General features: G+C 40.5%; 1 long non-coding RNA gene across 1 annotated transcript in view; it reads left to right on the top strand.

The window, feature by feature from the left end:
* The first annotated feature begins 5,681 nt into the window (after positions 1-5,681).
* LOC143418674 (uncharacterized) overlaps positions 5,682-26,809 on the top strand; it is a 110,028-nt gene continuing 88,900 nt past the window's right edge. The window contains exons 1-2 of the long non-coding RNA XR_013098709.1: positions 5,682-5,879; positions 12,229-12,395. This is a non-coding gene — a long non-coding RNA (uncharacterized LOC143418674). The remainder of the gene's footprint in view (positions 5,880-12,228; positions 12,396-26,809) is intronic.

Genomic DNA, 26,809 nt, shown 5'->3' with positions numbered 1-26,809 from the left:
GAGCCGTTAACCGAATATTGACATCTTGTTTGTTTCTTCTGTGGTTACATCACTTAAACTCTAAGCCAAAGCTACTGCATGAAGAGGACAAAGTTGAATTTGTAATCTCATTATAGCTTCAACCCTCCCAGATAAAGCCTTCAACTGAGCCACAGCAAATCCATGTATCCACCGCATTGTCCTCCAGAAGTCAAACACTGCCTTTCTAAAGAAAGACAATAGGCCTGCCAATTGAAAGGAGGCATTCTGAAGTTTTGAAGGAGGCCCTCTGTTAGCACATCTAGTTTTGTGAGACCTGTCTAGAGCTCAATTCACAGAGCTTGAGGGTCTTTCATCTCCCTGTGCCTATCACTCTAAGCTGGGAAACAGGAGCTAAGGGACCCTCAACTTGTAATGCCCCAGCCTGGCTTCCTTGCCCTCAGACCCCTCCTACTCCTGCTTGCCGTACTGGCCCTCTCAAAGGAGTCTTTCAGTATTGTGTTGAGGCCCAGTTCCAGGTCAATGGGAGCCCAGAGATTTAGAGTTGCCATCATCTGAGTGGGGAATAAATGGTTTGTTTGGTGAGCGGTCTGAAGTAGCTTTAGAACTTCCATCAGACCAAAGGTATTGCTGACTTAAGTATTTAGTATTACTGCAGCAGAGCTAATATGACTGTGATGACAGAGCTGTTGGTTTGTGCTTTAAATCTTATCGCTTGGTTGCAGGCAGAGGTTGGTGGGTCGGTCCTCAAACAAAAGTTCACTTAATCTTTTATTTTTTTATTGATATAGCAAAACTTATTCAACACGTCTCCACAAAATGCCACAGAATGTCCGAGATAAATTAAAGCCGGTGACACCTGCTGTGGCATTTTCAGAAACACAATTATTCTGACCTGCAAGGGACTGGCATTTAAAAGAAACACATTTCCACCCATCAGCGGGATTACTGCAGCAAATCCAGTTTAATAGACATACAAATGTATCAAGCATTGAGGAAAAACAATTTGATTGCCACAGGGACCATAAGTACGGTTGAATCAGCTTGCGTCCATCAGTCGGCCCTTGTTTTTGTTCTGTTGCCATCGTAGAAAACCTTCAACGTGTGGAAGGTCGTATCCTTGTGCGGGGTGTGTTTCGTCTTGTACACCGCCTACCCTGAGTGGCAGCTCGGCTTCATTTGGGAGACATCACCTTGTACTCTATCTCTAGCTGTCTCTGTTCTGGCCTTTGTGTGAGTCTGAGCCTCTGATTGGGCTGTATAATGTGACTGATGTCCTCTGGGCAATCTGCTGTTGGGACAAGGACGTGCTCAGGTGAAAGGCTGATTGGCGCCTGGCTAATGGAGAGGACACTGTGACCTCTGAGACTGTCAGGTGCCAAACCAGCCTGTTAATTATGCATCGGGATGCTCGTCTGCTGTTGGAACCAGCCTGCCGCTTGCATGGCGTCTAGACTTGTAAAACCCAGCATCCCAAGCTTACCAGTCACTGGGCATGTGTATGCGCACCAGCATGTGTTTGTATGTGTGTGAGAGAATTTTGAACCATCTGGTCTCCGGCTGAGCTGTCTCTGTATTTTTGTGTGTGAACATCAGGGCAGGGGATACTTCAGTACTGTTCATAGGTGTGTGAAATGTCCATATTTCCCCAAGTTAGGATTTTATGGTTGAGCAATTTGGACCACCTGACCATAACATTTTTTTTCTGTAGCACTACACCTTGTCATCCCTGTATGGAAGAGTCAGCCAACACTGATATTGACTAGCACATTGTTTGTGCTCCTTATCACCTTCCCCTCATAATCCAGCCACATCTCTATCTTTAACTGGGATCCATTGTGCTTCATCTACCCATCCCCCTTTGCCCGTGTCCTACAACTCCTTATTTCATTTTAGCTTCAGAGGGTCTGGTGCGTAGGCTAATTTCTCGCAACTTTCTTGCTTACCATAATCAGACAGGCGTAAAGAAGTCGTGTTCTGCCATATTACATATAGTATAGTGTATGTGTGTGTGGCCTATTTGGTTATTGCCTCGTTAGAGGCTCTGCCTGCCAACACAATTTCTTTTAGATAGACAAAAGCCTTGTTTTGGATGAGCCATGTTTATTGTTCATGCTGACATTGCTTTTATGACAGAATGACTAATGATTACAGTCTGTGTGTGTGTGTGTATGTGCGTTTGTGTGTCATAAACAATATCACAAGGCACATTTGGTAACGATCCAAAAATCCTAGCAAAGTGAAATTCATAGTTTGAGTGTGGTATGCATGTGAATGAAGGGTAACTGAAGGACTTCAGCGTGCTGCATCCTAACAGCTTTAGTGAAGCTTCTTCTGAAAGCGCTCATAATTAATTTTAGCGCACAGCATCATCTGTTGATTGAACAATCACTTTTTGTTTACATCAAAAATACATATTTTTGTGGCCTAAAATTCACACGGTTAGAAACGCAAACAAAACACAGTCACTCACCCGTAAAAGTGTGTGTGCTTGTAACAAGGTGAAGACTGCATTGCAGGATAGAGGGACTGATTATTCGCAGCTACTGTATTTTCTTAGTGTTTAAAGACATCTGAAGGTCCATTACGTCCCTCACTCCCAGACGGGATGATGTCATACTTGAGGATGGTTAAGATGGCTGTAATGCCCTGCTTTTTTGCCTTTTATATTCAACAGCAGATAACCTGCAATCGATTGTATGTTTATATTTCTAACTTAATATGGCGAGTTCGTCAGAAAGAGAATATTAAGTGCATATATAGTTCCTGTTGTTCTTATAGGGAGCGTCCCCCCATATCTCCCCATATCTCGGTTTCTAATATTAACTCTCAGAGAGGATGAAAGAGACGATCCCAAAGACGGTGCTCAACTAATAAAAAGTTGTACTTTCACAGAAGTAAAGCCCATAAACCGAGCCAAAATCAGCATCTCATACAAAGTATCTATGTACACCTGTTGTTGCTTCATATTGTTTTACAAATTCAAACTGGAGCGAGGGTGTACTCGGGGTGAGCAACGATTAGAAGGTAACTGCAAGCCGGGAAAAACAGAAATAGCAATGTCAGAAATTCAGTAAAACGGCGACGACTAAGGTGAAAAAGAAACGAAATGCCCCAGAGTGATCTGCAAGCCGCCGAACCATTATAAAGGTGCTCGTGTATTTTAACAAGTAGTAGAACTAGGACACTAATCAGAGATGCAGAAACTATATCAGCCGGGGCATTTGTTCAGTCGGCAGATCTTGAAACGAATGTAAAATGTTCTTTCATCACTAGTGCTCGGTACTGTCGCGTGGACCTTTGATTTCACAAGTTGTATTTTGTGGTCTTCTGGCTTTGAAGGTGCACGTGCTGCTCAGCTCCTCTCACTGAGCCACTCTTTACACTCTGTCCTTTTTTCACTTAATTTCCAATTTTGTTGGCAGCTCTGTGTGCAGCTGGATGTTAGTGAGCAGACAGCAGGCACTAGAATGCATCTTCTGATGGTAAAAGAGAAGAAATCTGAAGAGAGTGAGGGAGCCAGTGAGAGGCTGGGAATTTAATATTTACTGCTTTATATACATTTAGATGCCTTAACTGCAATATGATAGTGTCAATGCAGCAATACCATAGTGGTAATTACTGAAAATATTTGGAATTTAAAAGTATATGAGCCTAATGTCAGCATTGGGAAGGTCCATATCTGTTTGAATTCTTAAATAAACTAAAATAGGAAAAAGCGACGCTAAAGTTGCAAACTGAATCATATAGTTCAGTATCATTTAAATGTTCTAAACCAAGGTCATGAGCTTGTCCCTTTTAAAATTTCTGTTAATGAATTAAAAACACAGGGCTCAGCAGTGAAGTGTGCTCCTGTCTGTCTGCTTTTAGTGTGAGTTATTACACAGGTCTGACCTTTCTACTGGTTAATGTGCTCCATCCACTTAGAAAAACAAAACCATAAATATAAAAAATAACCCCCGCTACACAGTGAAACGCCAACTATGCCACCTTTGTTTTATGCAGTCGGAGTGGCAGATGCATTTTGTGAATGCACTCAAAAAGGGACAGCACTAAGCTCAAACTGAGCCAATATTCCTCCCATGTCCATGTCTCAGTTTGCTGATGATCTGTCCACCAGCTTCCCGCTTGAATTTCCTTCAGATAGATATAAATATGAAATGCAAGTGTACACGCTTTAGCTAGACACCTCAGTAAATATGAGGTGTTTACACAGTTTAGTGTAGATTAGTTCATTCCAGCAACTCTTTCATGGTCTGTTACCTATTTGGATGTCTGTCCCAGATTCAGTGTGACGTGACAGTGGCCTTTTTGCTACTTTGTTAACACGCTTCAGAATCTGTGTTACTGTCACAGGATATAAGGGTTTGTTTGTGCTTTGTGGAACGTACCCGAGCAGAACCAAAGACGTTCTATTTAAGAAATGCATAAAAGCTTTGAGTTTGTGATCAGACGTGACATAGGTTAGTCTAAACCCTCCCTCTAACTGGAAGCATTGGCTTGTTTGCTTGATCTGACTTTAAGTCAGGTCCTGCAAGCATGCTTTTTTTTTATTGTGCTTTTCCATCTGTGTCTCCCACTAAGTGCTCCCACAGTCTCAGTATTGACTGATTACTAGGGGGAATGGTCCACCCAGCCTCTTTAAATTTCAAATGAGGTTGGGTTAATGATGTCATCAGGAGATTGGATTCTGGATAGCCAGACGGACTCTGCAACATTTTCTGCGTGAAATCGCAGAGGACAAATAGAAAATGGCAAAAATTAGGATTGCTATGGAAAACAGACGATATAAACACATATTATTTAGTTGAAATAATGTTATTAATAAAACCTACATATTATCCATCCACTTATTTCCCATAACTACTGATTTCTCTTTTTGGGGTCATGCTGAGATGCCTCTAATTATAGCATGCAGTAGGTGAAAAGGAGGTGAATTACATTTCTTTTTAATTGCTCACAGCACTTAGTGTAGTATTTAAAAATTCAACATCTCTTTCCAGAAACAGTGGCACAATTATTTCTAGATAATCCAGGGAACACGCTTTCAGCAGTTTTCATTATTTCATCATTTGTGGGAGCATACTAAATATCCTAAACTTATTTTTGTTTTATTATACCAATTTTTTAAAAAGCTTTTTGCAGTAGAAATAATACTTGCTGCTTTACATTACAGTTTAACACTTTGTCTAGGGTTTACACAAGAATCAGCTCATCTTTTTTATGTATCATTTATTTATCACTGCTTAAACAGGGTGTACAACAACAACAATAATAAAAGGTTTCATGTAGTAGTTTTAGTTCCTCATTAACTGTCTTAGTCATTCCCGAAAGCAGGCATGCAGCCTGCAATTTTCCCAGGTCAAAAAATAGTTCTTCAGCGTATGCATATTGCGATGGTGACGTAGAATATTATGTATGTATTGTGCAACCATGCATTATGAATTCTTTTAGCGCCCCATCACTACTGCTGTTTCAAAATATACCACTCAGGAGAAAAAGCTGTTCGCGTGTGCGAAAGCTTTTCCTGTGATGCCGAGAGCTCACGTCACTAGAGACAGAAATAACGCACATAATCTGATTCAAATAGTTATCCTCAGGGGAGACAGGAAGAAGTGCTGCACCGTTCACCGGCACCGCTGGAGTCCTAACATGAGCTCTGCTCCATTCCACTGTATCACTCTAACAAATCAACAGATTTGGCAAATATATGTGAAAATGATTTTTAATGGTACTTGTAAGGTTGTGGATTTTTCCAATTCAGTTTCAACTACAGTTTTGCAGTTTACGTTAATAAAATAACAACCAAAGCTGATAAGAATTCCAAGAAATGAGAGGAAAGCCAAGAAGGTTGTTTTCAAGGACGAGTGAGCAGGAGGGATGGCGTACATATTTGCCAGGTACGCCTGTTTCTCTCTTTTTCTTTCTACTTCTTCTCATCTGTCCCACAGACACACAGACACACACACACACACACACACACACACACACACACACACACACACACACACACACACACACACACACACTGCACCTCGCCTCAAAAGCCAGGGCAATCTCTTCCTGTCTGTGGAGATTGAGCTGCTCATCAGAGCCCATTAATTACATCGTTCTCTAAAGGGATGACAAGTTAAGCCACTCTCTTTTTCTGGTTAGGTCTAACGCGTGGAGGCGGACCTAAAAGCTAATCTCGATAATCCATTGGGTTGAAGAACTCTGTCTTCTGCCATCAGTCATCACCGATTTCAATGCGTTGGTGGAAAATAACTGTGTCTGTGTTCTGCCAGCAGGAATACAAGGAAATATACCTGTCCTTACAGGGAACTTCACACTGTGACCCAACACACCTCCCTTCACCTTAGTGACTATCCCACACACTCCCCTGTATCCTGATCTATTGCAGCATGAACAAGGACATAATTGCAATATAACACGGTTACAAGCACAGAAGAGATATATATGTCTTGTGGTACCGTGGGACTCTCCGAGGTCTCTTCCCCTGACAGGAACAACATAGCTGACATGGCTGATGTGTGTATGACTGGACTACCACAATAGAGTATGAACATGCTTTGCTTGTCGTACATGTAACACATTATATGTGGTGCTTCCTTTTTCTGCCTGCTGTGTTGGCCTGTCATTAGGAGGACACCATGTTGCCACCATGACATGTTAATATTGTTTACTGACACTCAGCATTTGTTGGTATGCTATGATGTTTGAAAAAGGTCAACAGATGCTTCTGCTTAAACTAACCTTTCACCAAGAGCTTCTAATTAGTATCAGTGTCACTTAGCATATGGTGTAGTTTGTGTGAATGTGGACATGTCGATGAGCACGTAGAGAATCGAAGGGGCGACGTCATCAACATCGGCAGTCTTACCCGAATCCTTTTACTAGTGTTTGCAAATCAGCTGGAGCAATGACTCATTGTTTGTGTTGTGATGATGGTGTTGGCGATATGACTGTAATAGTGAAAGACAATGAACACAGCTGCGTTTGATCTTCCAAGGTCTTTAAGTTGGTTGAGATCTGGAACTGAATCTGTTTCCATCCATTATCGTAACCACTTTTGGAAAATGATATCTACCACTTGTTGATCAAATTTTAGGAGTGACAATGGATAATGTTATGGTGAGCATACATGCTTATCCGAGCGTGATTGTGTTTACGTGAGTGGCCGCTCATGACTCGACTCGAGAGTTTGCCTTATCACCTGGTACACCTGACAGTGCTACAGCATGTTTACCACTGGTTGGATATTAGTTGGTCTGATAAGAACAGCAAAGAATAACTCCCTGAGAAAACAGACCAACCCAAATCACCCCTTTTTTTTTCAAACATACTCCGATACTCTATTGTCTCGTATTGTCTGAGGTTTTGCTTTTGTGCCATATTTCAGTTTGATTCCAACTAAAGAACCTGCACATATGGCCTTTTTATCCATTTTGTTATTCTGCTGTTAAAGTTGAAAACTTTTCTTCCATTTTTTCCTTCTGTTTTTCCCTCCTTACATGATGAAGCTTGTCCACTTCAGCCATTTTCTCTATAACACAGTAAATATCAATAGCATCTGGGTGATATTTACTGGTGTGGGGAAGATGAATGTCCTGCTCTAAATGCTTCAACCTCATTGCCTCGTGGAGTATTAGTCATGTAAACAACGTCTGTTTATTAATGGTAAAAGCTTTCCCTAATGATCCACACCTCACATGAGTCTGAAATATCAAGTCAGGGCATAAAGAGCAGCCATTGATCATCATAATGAATGATGGGAGGCTAGCGGAAGGCTGGGGGAGGAGACCTGTCCCGATGCTAATTCGCTCTCTATTTCCCTGCCTGATTCATATGCTATTTGGTTATAATACATCAAGGCTGTATGATTCTTCCATTACAGCAGCAAGCTTTGCCTTCACTTCACTGCAGATTATTTGTCAGCATTATAGGACACTTATGTATTTGGAAGTGATGCCAGACCTTCTAAAAGTAAACTGCAAGGGGGATGCACACGTCACTGTTAGCGCACACAAAGATAGAATCACAATTTAATCACAAAATAATTTCCCCCAGGGATCAATAAAGTATTCTGATTCTGATTCTGATTCTGACATATTTGCATGTCAAGTTGTTCCATATCCTGAAGGCAACTCCACCAGGAATGCAAGTAATTTACGAACCTAATCAAATGTGTTCAAAAGAAGTGGTATGTGTCTTTTAACTAGTGTTCTGTTATCTGGCTGACATGATCAGTCCCCTGAGAGAATCCATCAAAGCCCTGTTGTCTTTAGCACGCCGGATGGTTTCAAAGAAAATTGGCATGACTGTAAATTTGTTCTTGTCAAATGTTGAGTAATCAAAAGCCAGCCAGCTGTAAATAAACAAATTCACTTCAGTACACCACAGCATGCTAAGTAGCTTTAACATAATATTGTTCATAATGAGGTGTGATTATTATTTACGGCAGCGCTGAATGGCCAATGACAACATTAATTGCGTAATGAGTCAGAAGTGTACCTGCGAATTTGCTCTAAATGCTTCTTTCACTCATTTAGCAAACCTGTGAACATGTTGACTTTAATATGTCCAATATGTGTAAAAAAAAGAAAACAAGCAACTGAGTTCATATAACATCAATAGGATAATGAAAGTGCTTCAGGGAATAATAGTTAGGGGTTAAACCAGGAGCGGTGCATTAACGTCGCAATAAGAGAGTAACACTACCCCTGATGCAGGTGCGTGTGTCTTTTGAGCCTCTTAAATCGTATTATTTGATTCACCAATTAGGTGTGAAGGTTTAAATGGAGGGGCTAATGGATCGATGACTTAAGTGGTGCTAAAACCATCTGACGCTGCTGAGAGACAACCCTTCAGCACATGGTGATAAACATGTAGGGGAGATCGCATACGAAAGCATTTATTTCAAGTACTCTATTTTTACTTTCTATATAAATCTCTGTGTGTAAGAGAAACTTTGGGTGTCATGTTTGGTTATTCCTGGAGTTTACTCTATTTCAGCATAAAAGCATAGTGTGAATAACATGTAAAGAACAAGAAAAACAATTTGTTTTTCATATGTGATTAGGTGGGCGACCCACTACTCAAAACACAGAGGTCAGAAGCAACAGACTGCTGTGTCTCTCAGAGAGTGCAAAGGTGTTCGACTATTCAACTCAGAGCAAAGCCATAAGTAAATAAATTACTGAGTGTTTTGGTTGGTAAAAGTGGTTGCTGCGTCTGTTTAATCCATTGGAGATTTTCCCTCATTTGCATATTTTCTGACTCGCTGCAGGGCACTGAGACAAAGCCTGCCAGTGAGTTTGTGTATTAAATTTTCAGTTAGAGATGCGTTATGATATTTGCATGTTCTTGTGTACTCTTGTGGTATAACTGTGCTGTATGAGCAGATTAACAACATGAAAATAAACTCTTTATTTAATGACTAGACCAGGGGTCGGCAACCTGCGGCTCCATGTGGTTTGGGAAAATAAATTAGAAGCATTTAGCTGAAGTGTATTTTATTTATGTTAGTTCTAACCCTAACCCTGTGCATTTATCGAGACTTTCAACCCCAGGTAGGCCAATTATGGATCTTCGGATCCACATTATGTCAGCAGCTATTCTCAACCGTGAACTATGTTAAAAACAAACACCGCTCACGCCTCACAGATGACAGCTTACAGTCCTGCGTAAAGATGAAAGTGACTTTGTACAGCCCCGATTTGCAGACGCTGTGCGGAGAGGTTCAGGAGCAGAAGTCCCATTGTAAACATATCACGGCAGACCCGACGATGTTTCCATGAACACGCATCTCTTTATTGACCACTTTTCACACACGGTTGCTGTACGCATACAGCTGGCTGTAACTTTTCAGCTCAGACACACACCAACACAACAGCACAGATAGCACAGACGTTAAGGCGGCGAGGCGCGATTGCGGGTGCTGCTCAGGTGCGTCCGCCTCTATATTTCTTTAAGAGTTCAAAATGTGTTAATTGCATAAATAAAATATGATTCTCTATAGCACTTCATGGATTTCATAAGCAACACACCTTAGTTGTTCACACAAAGGTAAAAAAAAAAGGTAAAAAACAATGCTGTGTACAGTGTTATCTTCATTTTGGATGTCAAAAAGTATTTGCGGCTCCCAGTGTTTTCTTTTGCATGGAAACCGGGTCCAAATGGCTCTTTGGGTCTTAAAGGTTGCTGACCCCTGGTCTAGACTTAGACGGTGAGGCGTTTTGTGAAGATGTTACAATGTGTGTTAGTGAAAATGAACTTTACTAATTGAATATTTTAGTCTTGCTTTTATTTATTAGCATTAAATATAACATTACTTGTAATCAGTGTTTTTAGAGGCCCAGCATTTTTTGGAGTCAGTCTCTGTGTGTGTGCTGGCTGTGCTGCTCTTCAAGAGAGTAAACGTGCAGATGTTGACTCCTGCTGTTACCGCTCTTCTTCAGCATGTAGAAATCTTATAGCTGGTCCATATGGGCTGCAACAAATAAGGGTTTTAAGTTTCCACATAGCAAAGTTGTTTATAAGGTGTGATTATGTCAGGGATTGTTTAAAAGATAATCTCAGAGATACCTGCCACTTACTAGCTAGCACCTCTAAACTATCATTTGCTACTAATAGGCTATCAGGTGGTATGTATCACACAAACAAATGGAAATATGTAGCATGGCAGGCAAGATCCAGGCCTGCTTTAATAGTGGGTGACACAAAGGCTTGGTGTTTGTATGTTTCTTGTAAAAAGTTACACCAAACAGATAATTGCCCTTAAGCACCAAATTGCCCATTATTCTCCCCACATTATAGACCAAGACTAAGTCTTTGCAGCAAACTAGGCACATGATCTTAACATTTCTGTTCTTATTAAGCACATAAAAGATGTCCTTACAGTACTTTTTGAGCTAGTGACTCATAGTCAGGATATTTAAGATTTGTATTAAGGTTGGGAGACTTAGGTTGAGAAGGGAGGACTATTACTCGAGGCATTTTCAGAAATGCACTGGAGCCCTGAAATGTTTTAGACATTACCTGGCAATAGTGAATTTGCAAATGTCTGATGCTGTTGCGTGGGACAGTAGCTGGTCTTTAACAGGCCAGCTCCTGCAACATCTGTGCAATATTGGTTTGTGCCAATTTGAAAATAGCACGGGTAATACTGCATTCACCACCAGGAAGTGGGCATCATTTGTCCTGCCTCGGGATCCAGGTATCTCTCTCCCTCAAAACACACTGGAGTGTTTCCAGTAGTGCAAAAATGTTTGAATCCAATTTTATTCCTGCTGCATGCAACATGGTAAGAAAGAACAACTCTACAAAAATACAGCAGCAAATCCTAAAGTTTAGGTATGACAGTGGCCTCTATGACTTGATGTCATCAAGTGCAACAACTGAATGTTAAGTTGAAATGGTAATAAGTGTCTGCAAGTAACTTCTGTGTGTGAAGAAGTATTGTAGTGTGCGAATGTAGGAGAGTTCAGCCATTATAATTTGTTTTAGTGTTGTAGACAAACTGTGGTTTATTAGTCATCGGTTATGGGCATGGCTTTATGTTTCAGATACAGTTACTCGGTTCACTGAATCTGGATCTTTCAACTTGGATAATCATCATCAGCTCTGGGTGCTGGAGAGTCAACGTGAGCAAAGAATATTAGCTGCTCACTGAGCACTAGATCTCATTTCAGTGTCACAGCTAAGTCGTAGCTCTGATGTAATTCTAAATATCTCTGACTAAATATGGACTTTTAGCTGAAGCAGGTGTGTATCACACAAAACCAAATGTAATATGTGTACGCAAGTTATTATCATACTAAAATTATCAACGCTTAAGGCTGGCTTGTTTGTTTAACCCGAACATCTGCTGTATATTTATACCTGTTTTATTGTATATACCAAAAAAACCCCACCCAGGTATAAATATCCAGAGGTCTACAGTGCATTAATAGTATGGCATGGTAAATGGACTGATCTTTAATTAGGCTATAATTAACCAGAGAGAGTCCTGAATATATAGGCATAGGCAGACACTGATGATTTTAGAACAGTTTCTTAATTATAAATATAACTGATTTAACTGTAAAATCTCATTACTCCTTTATAGTTGTTCAGCAACACATTTGAGGTCATATTCTTATGCACTTCAGGACCATTGTCACTGTTCCTGTTTGTTGATCCCTCAGGAGAAGATCTTTTTCAACGTGCTGTGTGTCAAAATAGCATTGTTCACTGTGTTTTTTTCAGGAAGTGTGTGCAGTTGCAAGTTGGAGAATCTGCCGAGTTCTCCGTGTTTTGCAAAAAGTTTGAATGTGAACAAACAAAGCCTCTGATTTCTGCTGAACGTTCGATGTTGGACGTTGTCTGGAGCTGACTGACAACATAATCTCAAACGAGAAATTGCCAAATTTAAGGTAAGGATTCTTAATCACATCTCATTCAACCCTTTATAGGTTAGGTTCAGGGTTTGCATCATGAGTACAATTTTGTCTTCTTACATTACCTAATTGCTTCTGCTTTCAAGTTTTTAATAAAATTCTATCTGTTGAAAAAATATTAAAACAACTGTGGTTTGAGCTAGACAACCAGTGCTGATCCTTTTTTAGCCTAGAAAATGACACTTTTTTATTGTAATTTTGCCTCTGTGCAACCCTACAGAGGCAACCACTTTACGTGATTGAAGGAGTTTAACAAGAGTCCTGAATTCAATATTTGGGAATTACAGCCATTTTTATAAGTATTTTCAGAAGCTCATTTGTAATCAGACTTGACTGACAAGTGAGGTGAGGCCCGCTGCTTCATTTTGCCTGGAAAAAAAAAGAACTTAAAATATCTGAAGTAGAATACAAGTGTTGAACCTGTATTTTGGCACTGTCAACTTTGTCAGCGCCAAAGAGATTCTGATGCTATTGAAGAAGAACATCATTAGACTTACAAACCAAACTAAATCAAATTATCTGGCATATTCTTAAAAAGAAGGAATGCACCGGCACGCTCAAAAAGGCCCGAAAAGCCATAGAGCGAGGCCAGTATATAAAACGTTCAATAACAAATAAGTACAATAACTGCAAACCTTTTTTTGGTTAAGACTCTTGACGGTTGTCAAAGTCTACAATCAAGAGACTACTTTGTGAATATACATACAGAAGGTTTATGACAAGAACAGGGAGGCCAGATTAGACTTTGCTGAAAAACATCTGTCTGCAGAGTTTTGAAAAAATACTTATTTAGACAAATAAAACCATGATTAACTTGCACTAGCATGATGGGATGACAAATGATCCAGGGCATACCAGCATGGTAGAGGCAGGATCCAACTTAGTAGATAATTTGTCATTAGATAATTTCCATATGTTGCAAGGATAATTTTTCAAATGATTTTTAAATAGTCCAAGAAATCACCAGATGAATAAACTTGCAGGTATTTCAACTTCAGACCAAGTTATGCAAAAACTCTGGTTCACAGGAGAAAACTGCGTTCACAAAAAAATGCTACTATTGTGGGTTATAGAGTTAAGAAAACTCTGCACAACTTGCAGTTCAGTTCACTTTTCACTTTGGTTCAACTTTTATCAGTACAATTTGAGCCTAAGTGCATCCTGAAGCACTTAATTCAAGCAGCCACTGATTGCAAGCTATTAAGTTAAAGCTAGGATTCCCATGCAACCTGACATCTTGACTGTGTTTTTCTCTGCCTATGAGGCCAACATTCACCGGTCAGCTGCCCAGAAAATAATGCCACTCCTGACCTGGGCATCGTTTATTATTTCTACTCTTCTACTTCTACTTCTACTTCTACTTTCACATAGTGCATTACACATGACACAAAAGTGGTCAAGATTATTGCTTTATTTGTGGCAAGAGGATGTCATTTGAGATGCAGCACAAGTAGCCAAGCTTTAAAAGCACAGTGGCTCTCAGATTCCCACTTGTAAAAGTGCTATCAGCCCTGTACAGCCATCGTTGGCGCCTGGGCTCTCCTTGGCACTGGCACTAGGCTAGAACTGGGGCATGCCTGGGGCCGACTGCACATAAAACGCAGGCAATATATACTTAGTGGAAATACAATACTGCAACCCCTCCCCCTCCACTTTCTCTTTTACCAGCCAGTGCCTGGAACTTCTCTAGTGAAAGCGTAGGTATAGGTGTTGGTATGCGTGTGACTGTTTATGCAATTGGTTTCAGGGGTTTCTGTGTGAGACTTGTTCTTGCATTCCTTTCATGCTTCTTAGTAATTATGGAACAGTTTTCTTGTATGTATGCATTTAGGGGCGAGCAATCTGGCCAATGATCTGATCTGAATCACAGATTGTGATCAACAGATTGCGCATATGGTTGCCTGTCACTTCAACTCAAGGCTAAAGGCCAGAATCACAAATGTCTGTTTTGTATCTGGCGCTGATTGATGTTTTCACCGCTTTGACAGTTTAATTTTTTTTTTAGATAATATAACACTTTCACCATTATTCAGTTTAAGCACGCCCGTCGTATAAGATCATTTGATTGCCTTCCTTGTAATGCATCTGCCATGTCTATCACCTGTCAAAAGAGATATAGCTGTATGTGTGACTCTATCTTTGTTAAAGCCTCACAGCATGCTGATCTATGGAAAAGCAGAGCTGAAAGTGATGACACAAGATGACTTTGTTTCACCCTGGAGCTCCAGCCTGACCCAGGGCTGTATCACAATAATAGCTCTGCCTGACAGCCATACTGGTCTGCTCAAAGCAAATGCTAACTGACAGTTTTTCTTGCGTGTGAAGTAGTGGGCGCTGGTTGCTGCCAGTGGCCTCTTTTTTTTCTTCTAGCTCTGTTGTACTGTAGGTACCAATACCACTGAGTACTGTGCCAAGGCCGATGATACAACCCGGCCAGGTCTTGTACACAACGGCCAGTGCAAGATGTGCCATAAATAATGCAGGTGGGCCAAGGTATCGGGGAGAGGATGAAGCTAAGAGTGGAGTATTCAAGGCTGACTTCACCCTCCAGTGTATATCATATAAAACACATATAGCAAGGTCCTTCCTGGTAATTCTATGGGGTTAATGAGGAGCATGCTACCTGTTTAGTAAAACAGTGTGCTGAGCCAGGTGTGTGGATGCACAACTGGTCCCATGCCCATACATTTTCTTCATGATAAGGGGAATCCCCAAGCTTCAAAGGAGCGATCTTGTTCACTACAGGCTGGCCAGGTCTGTTGGCTTTGACAGGGTCTTTGTTTGTAATAGCCATTTTGTGGTTGCAGGGGACGTAGGAGGGTCGAGTATCAGGCCGCCTGGGCAAACAGTTACCCCACTGTTCTCCATCAGAGAACACACAGAACAGCCTCAATTAGTTTCTCCAGTAATCTTCCTCCCCTGTCACATGATCTGGGCTGTTTGTAATAACACACAGGGGGCCTGGGCCGGCCCGGTCAGGAAATGAGATGATCCATGGCTGACAGCTTAGACACACAGCAGCCACTTATCTGTTATTTCTATGCTGCAAAAACAATCTCACTCTCCCCTGTGTGTGAATATGTTTGCGCACGTGTTTGCTGATGATCGCAAGGATACAAACAAAATAAAATGCGATATCAGAGCAGATCAGAGATCGGAAGATTCGCAGTCGAGGCTAATCGGAGCTTTACGTGTGGGTCTGCGCTCTGCCCGTGTGCACAAAATTGAAACATAATCGCAAGTCAGTGCTCCAGTCACTACTTGTTGATACTCCTGCCGACTTGACAGTGATTTAGAGGCGTATGAAGGTTTTATAAGGATGCTGCTGTTAAACCTTGAACAATCGTTTCACTGTAATGGGCCTCAGTCAGCCCACCAGAGGCCCAAAGTCCCAAATAATAAGCATCAACATCTCCAGTGTCATGTTCTATGTCAGTGATGTGGATATCCTGCTCCTCCCTGTACCATCTCTTCAATGGTCTGCTGAATATGTAGGCAGTATCAGTTGTGCAGCATGATTGCAAATGATGTGTGGAGTGTACCGATCTCCATAAGAGGGAGAGAGAGAGATACCTCATCTGAACAGCCTTAGTTCAAAGGCTGAGATTTGCTTCTTTTTGGCTTTTGGCAGAGTCAGAGATCAAAGCTAAACGCTGAGCAACAAATGTGTGTTTCTGTCACTGGCGATTTGTCTGTGTGTTTGATCAGCAGCCTCCCTTATCTCGCTGCCTCACTCCACTGCTAATATTCAGTAATGGACTGCCTTTCATGAGACAAGAGACGAGGGGTTGATGTGAAGGATGTGACTGAGGTGAATGGAATAGATGGGAAGACACTTTGCAGACAAATCACACAGATCCCTGAAAACTCAATAGTGCGCACATAGGCTCCATCAGTGCATGTAGACTGGGGATAATTCATGTGAATCCGAATTAACTCCGACAGCGCGTACTCTATTTTTTTAATTGAATATCGAATATCCCTTAAATAGAGATATGCACACCACCTCCTTACTGACTCCAGATAGCTATCCTTAACACTAACACCCTCCCTCATCCTCTGTTTCTTTCCCTCCCTTCTCTGTCTTAATTATGACTTTGCATATATTAAGACAGCGATAAATAAATAAACCACCTTCTCTTGTTTATTTGTGCAAAAGAAAATCCCAGCTTTGACCTTCTTATGTTAAAATCCATGTGGTAGTTGGTAAAAGGAATACATTCCCCACAGGATGGGCTGAAAGGCCTGTTTATTCTGTCCTGGCTGCCTTTGGTCTTGCAAGGGAGGAAATAGCTCGGCTTTTCCAATAGCTATGTAAGCACTAGAAGGAGTGTGCCACTGTGCTTTAACAAAAAAACAGCATGCAGTTTTTACAGTTCATACTTAACTTCACGAGCTCACACAGCTGACCCACACAGTGTTTCTTTTGCACTCACCCTTTTTGCTGGATACAGATTCTAAAATTTCAATGTTGTTCATTGTTGTTTCTCGTATTGACTTAATTTAATGTAGAAGCTTTCACATCAGGAAAAGCGGTGGTTCAACAAAAGTGTCTACCGGACATGCAGAGACAACCATAATAGCTTACTGCCCCAAAGTTAAAATGTGACTTGGTCAGACTTTGTACCGATGTCTTGTTATCTCTTACCTTTAGAAGTTGAATGATGCACCTGATTAGAGCAGTTAGATATAGCTACAGGTAGGATTTCCTTGTGCAAATGTATTGGTTTGTGATTTTGGAGAACAGTTCCCAGAACAAATTACCCGTAGACTGCATGTGAAAGTGCCTTGCTGATAAAATGACTCCAGTAAACTGTGTTTAAGATGCTAATTCCATGGCCTCTACTGAGAAATCACCTCTGCAGTCCAAGTCAGGAAGGATCCAATGACACCAGCTGGCTGGCTAAAGTACAGACCACAGGGTATTGGGACGGTCCACCTCCTTCTTCTCTTGCCAGCTTCACCTCACACTGTGCACAGCTGGGCAGGAACTGGATTAATGTTGTTTGTGGGGCCAGCGTTAAATGAGAGTTCAGCGGCGCTGTGAAGGAGGATGGGTTTGTTGTTGTTGAACCAAAGAGGTAATAAAAGGCCGCTTCTAAATGTTACTGCCGATTTGTGTCAAGGTCCTTGATGGTTAAATTAGAACTACCCCCTCCCCAAAATCATTTCCTTTTGTTTTGTTTCTTTTAACTCCAAACAACCACTGACATCTCAGCAACACGTTACAATTCATAATCTTTGTCATCACAGCAGTGCCCTTAAACAAATGCGCTGTGGAGCTACAACAACAATATTTTTATATAATAGAATTACATAGAGCTGTGCGATATGATGAAATGAAAACATCTATCGTTTCAAATAATACGCTATCATTTGTTTCGTGGTGTCGCAAAATACACCGTTTATGGCAATATTTTTTCATCGGGGCACAGAGAATTCCAGCATAGACGGTGAAAATGAGGCAGAACCAGGTAACTCCGAACAGAAGGACTAGTAAAAATTTCCCCGAAGTACGCCATGTAATAAATACTCGCAAAGAAGATGGCGGCTGTTACAACTTACATCTAAAAATATATCGTTTCATGCATTGGTCAAAACACTCGACTCAGGTACACCAGCTGAAAAGACTTCACACAAGTCTAGTTATCCGAGATTCACAGAAAAAGCACTATTTTGTAGTATATATCGTTATCAGGACGAGAAACGTCTTATATTTTGGTCATATGGTACAGCCCTAGAATTACGTCTCAAATACACTCATGGTGCAGTGTAACATTATATAAACAATCTAATGTGAGAACTGGCTGACTCTACTGTTAATCACATGAATAACAGCTAAACTTGAACATATTTCTAACCAAGTTTACTTTTACACTGACCCATAACATGAACTCAATGAAATAAGCAATCTTGCATTAAACATGGCTTCAGTACATCTCAGATATCAGTGTGCTCATAAATCCACACCTTGTTTGTTTACTAGGAGAAGCATTTCATTTAAGCATAAACGGGCCCCTAACCTAAGGAAATAACTAGCGTTGTGTCTAACATGACACACACATTAGCAAAGAATCTGTTTGTCTCTGTAGGCACTTTGTTACTCGCAGCCCATCGCAAAAACATCATTTGTTCCAATTTCATTAGTTAAATCAATGAAAAATAGCAAAGCTAACATAGTTTGACAGTCATAAAATAGTATCTTTGTTCCAACACAATGATTTGTAAAAAGTTATTAGGTCAAAAACTATCTACAGCAGATGAACAGCTTCTGAAAGTAATAAATAAGAAAAGCTCCAACACAGAGCTGACACGGGAGCTGAGAGATGGATTGAGCCCCTCAGTTGTTCCAGCAAAGTATTCAGGAACTGGACTGAAAATCCGTGGCAACAGGTCTTTACTCTCTTTATGTAGAGTTATAAATCCAAATTGTCATCAATATATGATGCAACAGTGTCTACAGCCATCTGCACCACACATTGGAGGCTCTGGTGTTGAGAATTCTGTCAAAGTTGTTGGAATTCTGAACATTATGAGTACTGTCAGATTTTTATTGACCGTGCAATATAATCTGGAAAGCATCTGGTTGACAGCAGTTTTATTTTTCAGCATGACAGTGATCACAAACACACCGCAAATGCAGTAAAACAAAATACCTTCATAGAAAAACGCTTTGAATGTCCTTCAAGAAATTCCTAAAGACTACTTAAAGAAATTACTAGAAAACTACTAAGAGAGTTCAGACTGCGCTGAAGAATAAAGGTGGTCTGCCTCCTATATTACATTTCCATGTATATTTTTGCGTGTTTTGATAAATCACTGCAACAGAATTTAATATAGAATTTTTAATAGAATATAAACTTTTAGGCTACATTAAATGTCATGTTTTTTTCAAACCCTGCTTATAAATTGCTGCAGTGTATTTAATATAATAGTTTTATTTATTATGTTGCTTTTGGTTTCATTTGTCTTCTCCTTCCTTTTTGCGCTGTTTCAGAATGATTGTATTCAATCATTTTTCACAGAGCCCTTGGAGAATGTCGTACTGCATTTAAGGACACCCCATGAACATATTATTATTCGAGTTCTTTTGTAATGACAGTGTATTTTTCTTTCATGAATGAAATGACACTTTTTTTCTTTTTTGCTGACATGGTATTGTTTTGAATAAATGAATGTTCAGAGTAATTTTTGTTATAGAGTGTGAAAATAGCAGAAAAAAACTGTAAAGGCAGGCATGAAAAACAGGGGTAACTATTACAGAGTGGATTACAAATAATGGCATCAACCTAATGTTTCAATGGACAGGAGTTAAAAACAGTGATTAAAGCACTGAGATTTATTCTTGAGATATCCTCAACATTTTTATTCCACTGTGAATAATAACCTTTGCTTTTTAATAACAAGGAAAAAATTACTTTTTTTTAAATATTTTATTATTATTTTTGCCCTTATGTGGGTATGATCTGTTACAAACCTCTGCATGGAATAAGCCTGCAATCACATGGCCCAATTTTTTCCATGGTACAATGGATCTGTGCCTGATATCTTTGATGGTTGAATCTCACTCTGCTGGGTTTTCATGAGATTTCCTAGTAAACTGAGTGTCTAGTTCCAGGAGGGAAGGGGACAGAGTTAGTGAGAGTCCCAGGGGGGATAGGATAACAGGTGGGCTGAGTGCCATTCAGAAGGGTCAGACAGCACAATGCTAGCATCTCCCTTTGATGCTGATACCATCTTCTGTGTGTCTGCTCAGCCCTGCTCCCTATTTCACTGCTCAGCGACTTTACATCCAGTTGCCTCCGACTGTGTCTGCAGAACGGCCCCCGGATCCAATAACACGGCACCGCTGTAAGACAATTACCCGCTTTAATAACGGCCATCATTACACACCCAGTGGATTGAATATAATATACGAATTCTGAACGCGAGTGTGCGCATCTGTGTTTGTGTGTATGCGGCAGTGGTGTGAGCAGCATCCAATCCCATCTGCACTCTCTGATCATTACAGGAAGTCTTTATGAGTTTAGTTTCATTAGACCCTTTAAAGTTCTCCTTAATGACAATGTTTAGGTGGGAATGATTTTCATTATGTGAGTGATGACTAGTTTATCATGCCAGAATCCCACATTTTATTATTTGCAGAGAAAACGCATTTGGCTACCTTCTTAAATGTGGTTTTGCATAAAATCCAGGTGTCGTGACACACAGCCACTCCAACACAAGCACTACCACGAGCATCAAAACAAACCATTCATTAGCAAGTTGGAATAGCTGTGGAACAGGTTGCGCATTTTCATTGGCTTCATGAAGTGCAGAACATCCATAGCGTGCATGGAGCCATAACATAGAGAAAAGCAACCGAGAGATGGAGAAGGAGCTGATAAGTCATTTATGAGACATGAATTATTAATAAGCATCATGATGGCAGAACAGAGACTGAAAACACACAATGCCATCTGGACTATGAGGATGGTTTGTCAAAACTAAATGGATAAATGAAATTTTGATTAAGTTTATTAGTAGATCTAGATCTCATTTACAAAGTCATTTGTTGCCTTTTCCTAGACAGCGTTGGATTCAAGACAGCAATTAGCATGCCAGAAGAACCAAAGACTCTGAGCTACTATGTTAAAAGTATGATCATTACAATATTATGATAATATGCTTCACTTTTATTATATAGTAAAGATTTAATGGAGCTGGGTGAGGCTTACGAGATCAGTGAGCACCATCTTCTTCTTTGGTGCAATAACAATGCTGGCCACTGACTTAGTCCATAGTCTAAAATAGTATTAGTAGAATTACTCTAAGCCTACTTTTTTATTGCTCTTATAAATATGAGCCTGTGTTTTCTAGTACCATGTTAACTGAGTAGAGCACACCTCTCATCATTTTAATTGCAACACCTTAAAGCTGTAGTGACATTAAAAGTGAGACACAATTAGCAAAAAAGTGCATTAGTCAGATTTGGTTTCTAAAGGGATCCTGTTGCTCGCTGTTGGTTTGTGTAGAAATGATCGTACCGACTCTCAAACTAATCAGTAGTGAAATGCTCCGATAGCACTTATTCTCACTTTACTCACAAGCAACTGCAGCATTAGCAACTATTCAGCTGAAGTAAGCAGGTTTGTGGACTGGTGCGATGAACATCATTTGCACGTCAGTGTGGGTGAAAACAGTGTGTCTGTGTCACATCCTAGATCCATTGAAGACCATAGTTCTTTAACCAGAAAATGGTTATGACTTCTTAGAAATGCTGATTAAGGGACACATACAGGTTTTTGGTTCTTTTTGATGCATGCTTAAGTTTTCTTTGGTGGTTTTTTTGGCCGGAGTTTGTATGTGGATATAGATACGTGTGTTTTTATGTGTGTGTAAAAAAATAGGCTTCCTGTATCCTGTACAATGAAGGCAAAGTTCGGTTTATCTGAATGAGGTGAGGTTGGGAAACACTGCCGTCCACTATTATCGTTTTTGTTGTTGCTGTTGTAGTGATTCTTTTGTTTCGTATTTCAGCCAAATCAATGGGTCTCTGCAGAACACTGGATACCTTACAGTGTTCGGGGCTCGTTTTGCTTGTGCAGGTGTTTTACATCTGTAGGAGAGCTGGCACCCACCCAGAGACCCGGAGAGAAAACGAGAAAGAGAGACTGAGAGTGAGAGAAAAGTGAGAGATTCTGTCATGCACTGGGTCAGTGGAATGCCTAACTATAATCATCTGTGATGGTATAATCACAGCTCAGTCAAACTCTACTCCAGACTCCATATATCCCTCCCATCGGCTCTCTCTCTCACTCTGATCTGAGCGAAACTGGCAATCTGACTTTACAGAGCCAAGGCTCAACTTCGTCACAAGAGTCTTTATCATTCCAAGAGTTTCTTTTTTTTCTGGGCTAATCTACGAATGCTTTCCCCATTTTAATCTGTGTCTGTGTATGAAGAGTGTCCCAATGGAGCTGCCATACACTGGAAGATTAATGAACCCAATTTGCAAAAGTGACCTTTTGGCTGCTAAAGCACATCCACTGCTAAGCCTCTTAATGCCTGCCTTTTAAAAAATGTTGTTATAGAGAACAAGTCTTCAGATAAGAGCACGGAAAATAAGCATATCGGAAGTTAGAGGAGGAGTCTGGATTAAAGTCAAAGTGATGTGGCCACCACACTAGTCCTCAGTCTCAGTGAAGAAATGTATAATGATCAGAGCATTAAATAACCGAGTCAGGCGTTTAAATGATGCCGACAAACCCTGTTAATATTTTAAAAAAAATGACACTTAACCCAGTTAAGAAAATAAACAGGTGCCTCGGGTTGACGTCATTCCAAATGCTGTATCCTTATAATACGAAGGACAAACACAATTCTGGTATTAATATGCATGAAATGTTCAATATTTAAAGGACCTCCTCTTTCATTTCATTTTTCTTTTCAAATGGAGTGACAAATGGCAAACATGTATAAATGAGCTCCATGGCACTCCTGTAGGAATGTGGATCTCACTGGTTTTTAGATGTTTTGGCTGTGCTTTAAAAGGAAAAAGGTGAAATCACACAATATGATTGATATTAATCAGACAACCAAAATACTGAATAAGGTTATGCAGTTGGCTTCATCCAAGAGACCATTACCCAATCTAGTTTTTTTTGTCTGTAAGCTGAATTGTTATACCATCTCAGCTGCTGTCTTCAAAATTTGAGAATTTAACAGATTGAAGCATATCTTTTAATTTGCATACTGCACTTTCAGCCAAGTTAAGCCATTAGAATTAAAGATTACTGGCACAAAGCCCAGACAATTTGTCGCTGACAAAACAAACAAATGGACTGGATCGCAGACAAAGTGAAATAGGAATTTTACAAATGGTTTCAGTCTTTTTTTGTCCCGAAACAGATAAATGAGCAGACTTTGAATTCACTTGGAAATGTGGTCCTTTCAGTGTCCAGAATCTAAAATGAATGTGTTGCCTTCGCTTTTTGAAGCTACATTTAACACAATAATATGGATTTCTCAGCCTTCTGAGCAAGGAAAAAAAAAAGAGATGGAGGAGGCACCTTAAAGAAGCATTTTAGTGTGAGCATCTGGCGTTTCAGGTTGGTTTAAAGGTTTGCAACAAGCAGTCTCAAGCTGTTCTTTCTACCCCAAAGTCCCACAAGCCATCACTCTTGCTGTGCGGCCATATCGCCCAAGCTTTTAGAGGAATTGTAAGTGCACTAAAATATGATTTAGCTTTGGAGCACAGCTCTAATTCTTGAGTTATTTCTACTATTCCCTGTCATATTTATTCTGTTAAAAGGAATTAAATGCATTTAAAGAGAGTAAAAAGAGCAAAGAGGTGCTGTGCTATTCTCCAAATTATGAGGCTTAGTGGTTATTTAGCAAGCCCTTTGTCTGATAGTAAATAGCTGAGTTTAAAGAAGCAATGGATGTGTGTGTCATTGGCAGAGAGATTGATTGTAGTGTTATTCATCTGACACAAATGTATGTTTTAATGCAAATGAGTGAAACATAAAGTCTGTGAGGAATATAGATGAGGAAGCTGTCACAGTGTTGGTCTGGAGCAGATATATACCACAATCATGGGAAGTATTTTTATCCCTCTTACAGGGGTTGTTCTTACTTCTTTGCATGTTATGTGTGGGTTTGTGTGCATGAGCAACCAGACCTTGTCACTAAGGAAAGAAATTTTGGCAGCACAATACTATGTCAAATATGCGAAACTCGGTCAGCAGGCGACATTCTGTCCAAAAAAAAAGAATATTAATGCTCATCACTGTTTCTCTGCTTCTTTCTTTGGTTGGCTGTCTTGAAAATGTGAGCATCTCGTAAAATCTCATTTTCCACTTAAAATGATTCAGCTTATTTTCCCAAATGTGAAATACACTCACTATCAGTTTAGGATTTATCTGTTTCCCGGAAATGCAGCATTAACGGCGCATTAAAAAGCGTAAAAAGTGACCAGAAACAGACAAACACAAACCAAAAAAACAACAAAATCCAGGAAGCTTTGCACAATTTTGAGCGGTGTAGGACCAGCCGTGTAAAAAGAAAGGCACTGTTTTCTAGTGAAACCATATTATTAATGGATCTGATCATGTAGCGACAAACCCAGAGTTAGTCACTCAGCTGGGTGTGCGGGAAACGTTTTTGATGCGCTTCAGTGAATCAGTGTCATCACTGTTGGTTGATGTTCCCACAAACCAGCAATTAATGGATACAGCAAACAGGCTTTTTGGGGGGGAGGGGCTTGGAAATAAAACCTGCGCAATGACATGATGACTGGTGTGGCTGTCCTGAAGCTGTGAGCGTGCCAGCATGCAGGCGTCCCGAGTGAGCACTAAAAACCGTGTGATCGTCCCCGTCAACCAAAGAATGATTAGACGCTGTGCTACACCTGTGCCCCTATAAGCACCTTCTGCCAAACTGCACTACACTGGCACCTGTGGTGAACCAGGTGCAGCCTTATATACACAATGACAAATAATATAACCCCAGTAGAGATCACACAGGCAGAAGATCACCAGTGTAGCATATATAGACTCGTGAGTACTCAGGAAAGTGTGCGTTGGTCTGTTTTTCTGCCTGCGTATGTGCTGGATTAATAAATTCATAAATGAACATTAGTTCACTTAAAAATGTCTGTGATGGTCCCTGCACTAAAAGTGGGGGCATCGATGCTAATGCTGCTATTGGTATTGGATCTATACTAGCACGATAGGACAAATACTTTGTTTGTAGCCCCTAAGTTCAGTATATAGTGTTAATTTTATTTTTAAGAAAAAAATATACCTTAAACATGGACTGTGAAAAATGCCTGAACTTGTTGCGCTGAATGTCAGGTGTATATTATTTATAGCCTGTAGCACATTTAAAAAATATAAGTTGATCCAAAGTGCTTTAGACACGGGCACGTTTACATTTCAGGTCTCCAAAAAACAAAAACAGTTTCAAAATGCATGAAATACTGAAAAGTGTGATATGTAGTGTTAACTAGTTATTGTAGAAAGTAAAAATCACAGTGATTTAGTGATCATTAAATTCTGTCAGAATTCATCTAGCTGTCAACTTCGTCTCATAAATCACGACACACAAAGCTTCCCATTGAAGTCAAAAGTATCGGCATTGGTATCAGCAACACTGGCTCCATATTTACTTGGTGTCCGATCAATACCAAACTTCGCTGGATTGCACGGCACCACGGCACCACGCCACCGTTAGCAATTTTCCTTAATTTTTAAAAAATAAATCAACTAAAAAAACATCCTAAATGAAATGAATTAAATCAAAACAATATTTACTGACGTTAGTGTGATTTTCCCTGAGGGCCATTGCATTGTTAGTTTTTTTTTTCACATTGGAAAACATCAGACACATGCTGAGTATTAGAGCTTTTCAGCCTGCCTATTGCGGTGTGTTTGATTACATTGAGGAAGTAGCATAATGTTTTTTTTAACTGGACAAGAGCAGTCTGTTGAGAGTGTGGTCATTGGGTGAGGACATTAGTTACCCCCGCCTCATTCACACAGCGTTCTCACAAGAGCTGAAGCCATCACCTAGCAACCAGCCAAAAAAAAAAAAAGTTCACGCAAATTCCTGTGTGTGGTCATATTCAGTCAAAACAGAGGATGATTCATGCGTCTGTACCCTCGCGCTAGGTAAGGTTTGATCCAAGAATGGATGTAATACATTTACACTTCTGTTCACCGATCGTAGGGCAGTAGTCTTATTTAGGAGACAACCAGTGCCTGCAGTCTGCTTGTTATTTTAGTATTTGGCATCTGTCTGTCAATGAGAAATGCTCAAAACTAATTATTACCATGTGAGAACAGCGTGCAGAAATGCTCCCATGTCCTCACAGTTTGAGGCTTGTTCACAGTGGGGATGGGGGACCGAGAGACTGAAAATTAATTTGAGACAGGGGCGTGCAGTGGAAAAAAAGGAAGGAGGGGCAAAGACATACAGAGAGAGAGAGAGAGAGGTAGAGAAACAAGCGGTCTGGCCCAGGCGGGGTCCCTGGGTTCCCCCTCCCTCGGTCCTCTGTTTACACACAGAGAAATTTCGGACAATTTCACAGCTCCCCTTTCAGTGGCCATTGAAAAGGGACAGATTCCTTCCTGGTTACTCACCCTCTATCCAGTGAGAGTGGTTGCTATCATGGGAAAATCCAAACCTTTGGCATCCTCAGTGGGTTACCTCTCTGCGTTGCGCTATAGCCTCAGTGCAAATAGCGGCCCTGAGTAACGCCTGTGAAATCTGTGTGTGCGTGAGGTTCAGAGCGCAGTGCTGGGATTAAATCAAACAGGACCCCTCATTCAGGGGGTCCACTCTGCAGTGCCGGGGTCTGTTTGCATTCATGTGCTTCTTTCAGTAAGGTCCACTAGGAGCGTCTCTCT

Source organism: Maylandia zebra, linkage group LG1 (genome assembly GCF_041146795.1).
Source record: "Maylandia zebra isolate NMK-2024a linkage group LG1, Mzebra_GT3a, whole genome shotgun sequence".
Classification (NCBI taxonomy): Eukaryota; Metazoa; Chordata; class Actinopteri; order Cichliformes; family Cichlidae; genus Maylandia; species Maylandia zebra.
The sequence above is the reverse complement of the archived record's forward strand: the minus strand, read 5'-3'. Positions and strand labels throughout refer to the sequence as shown.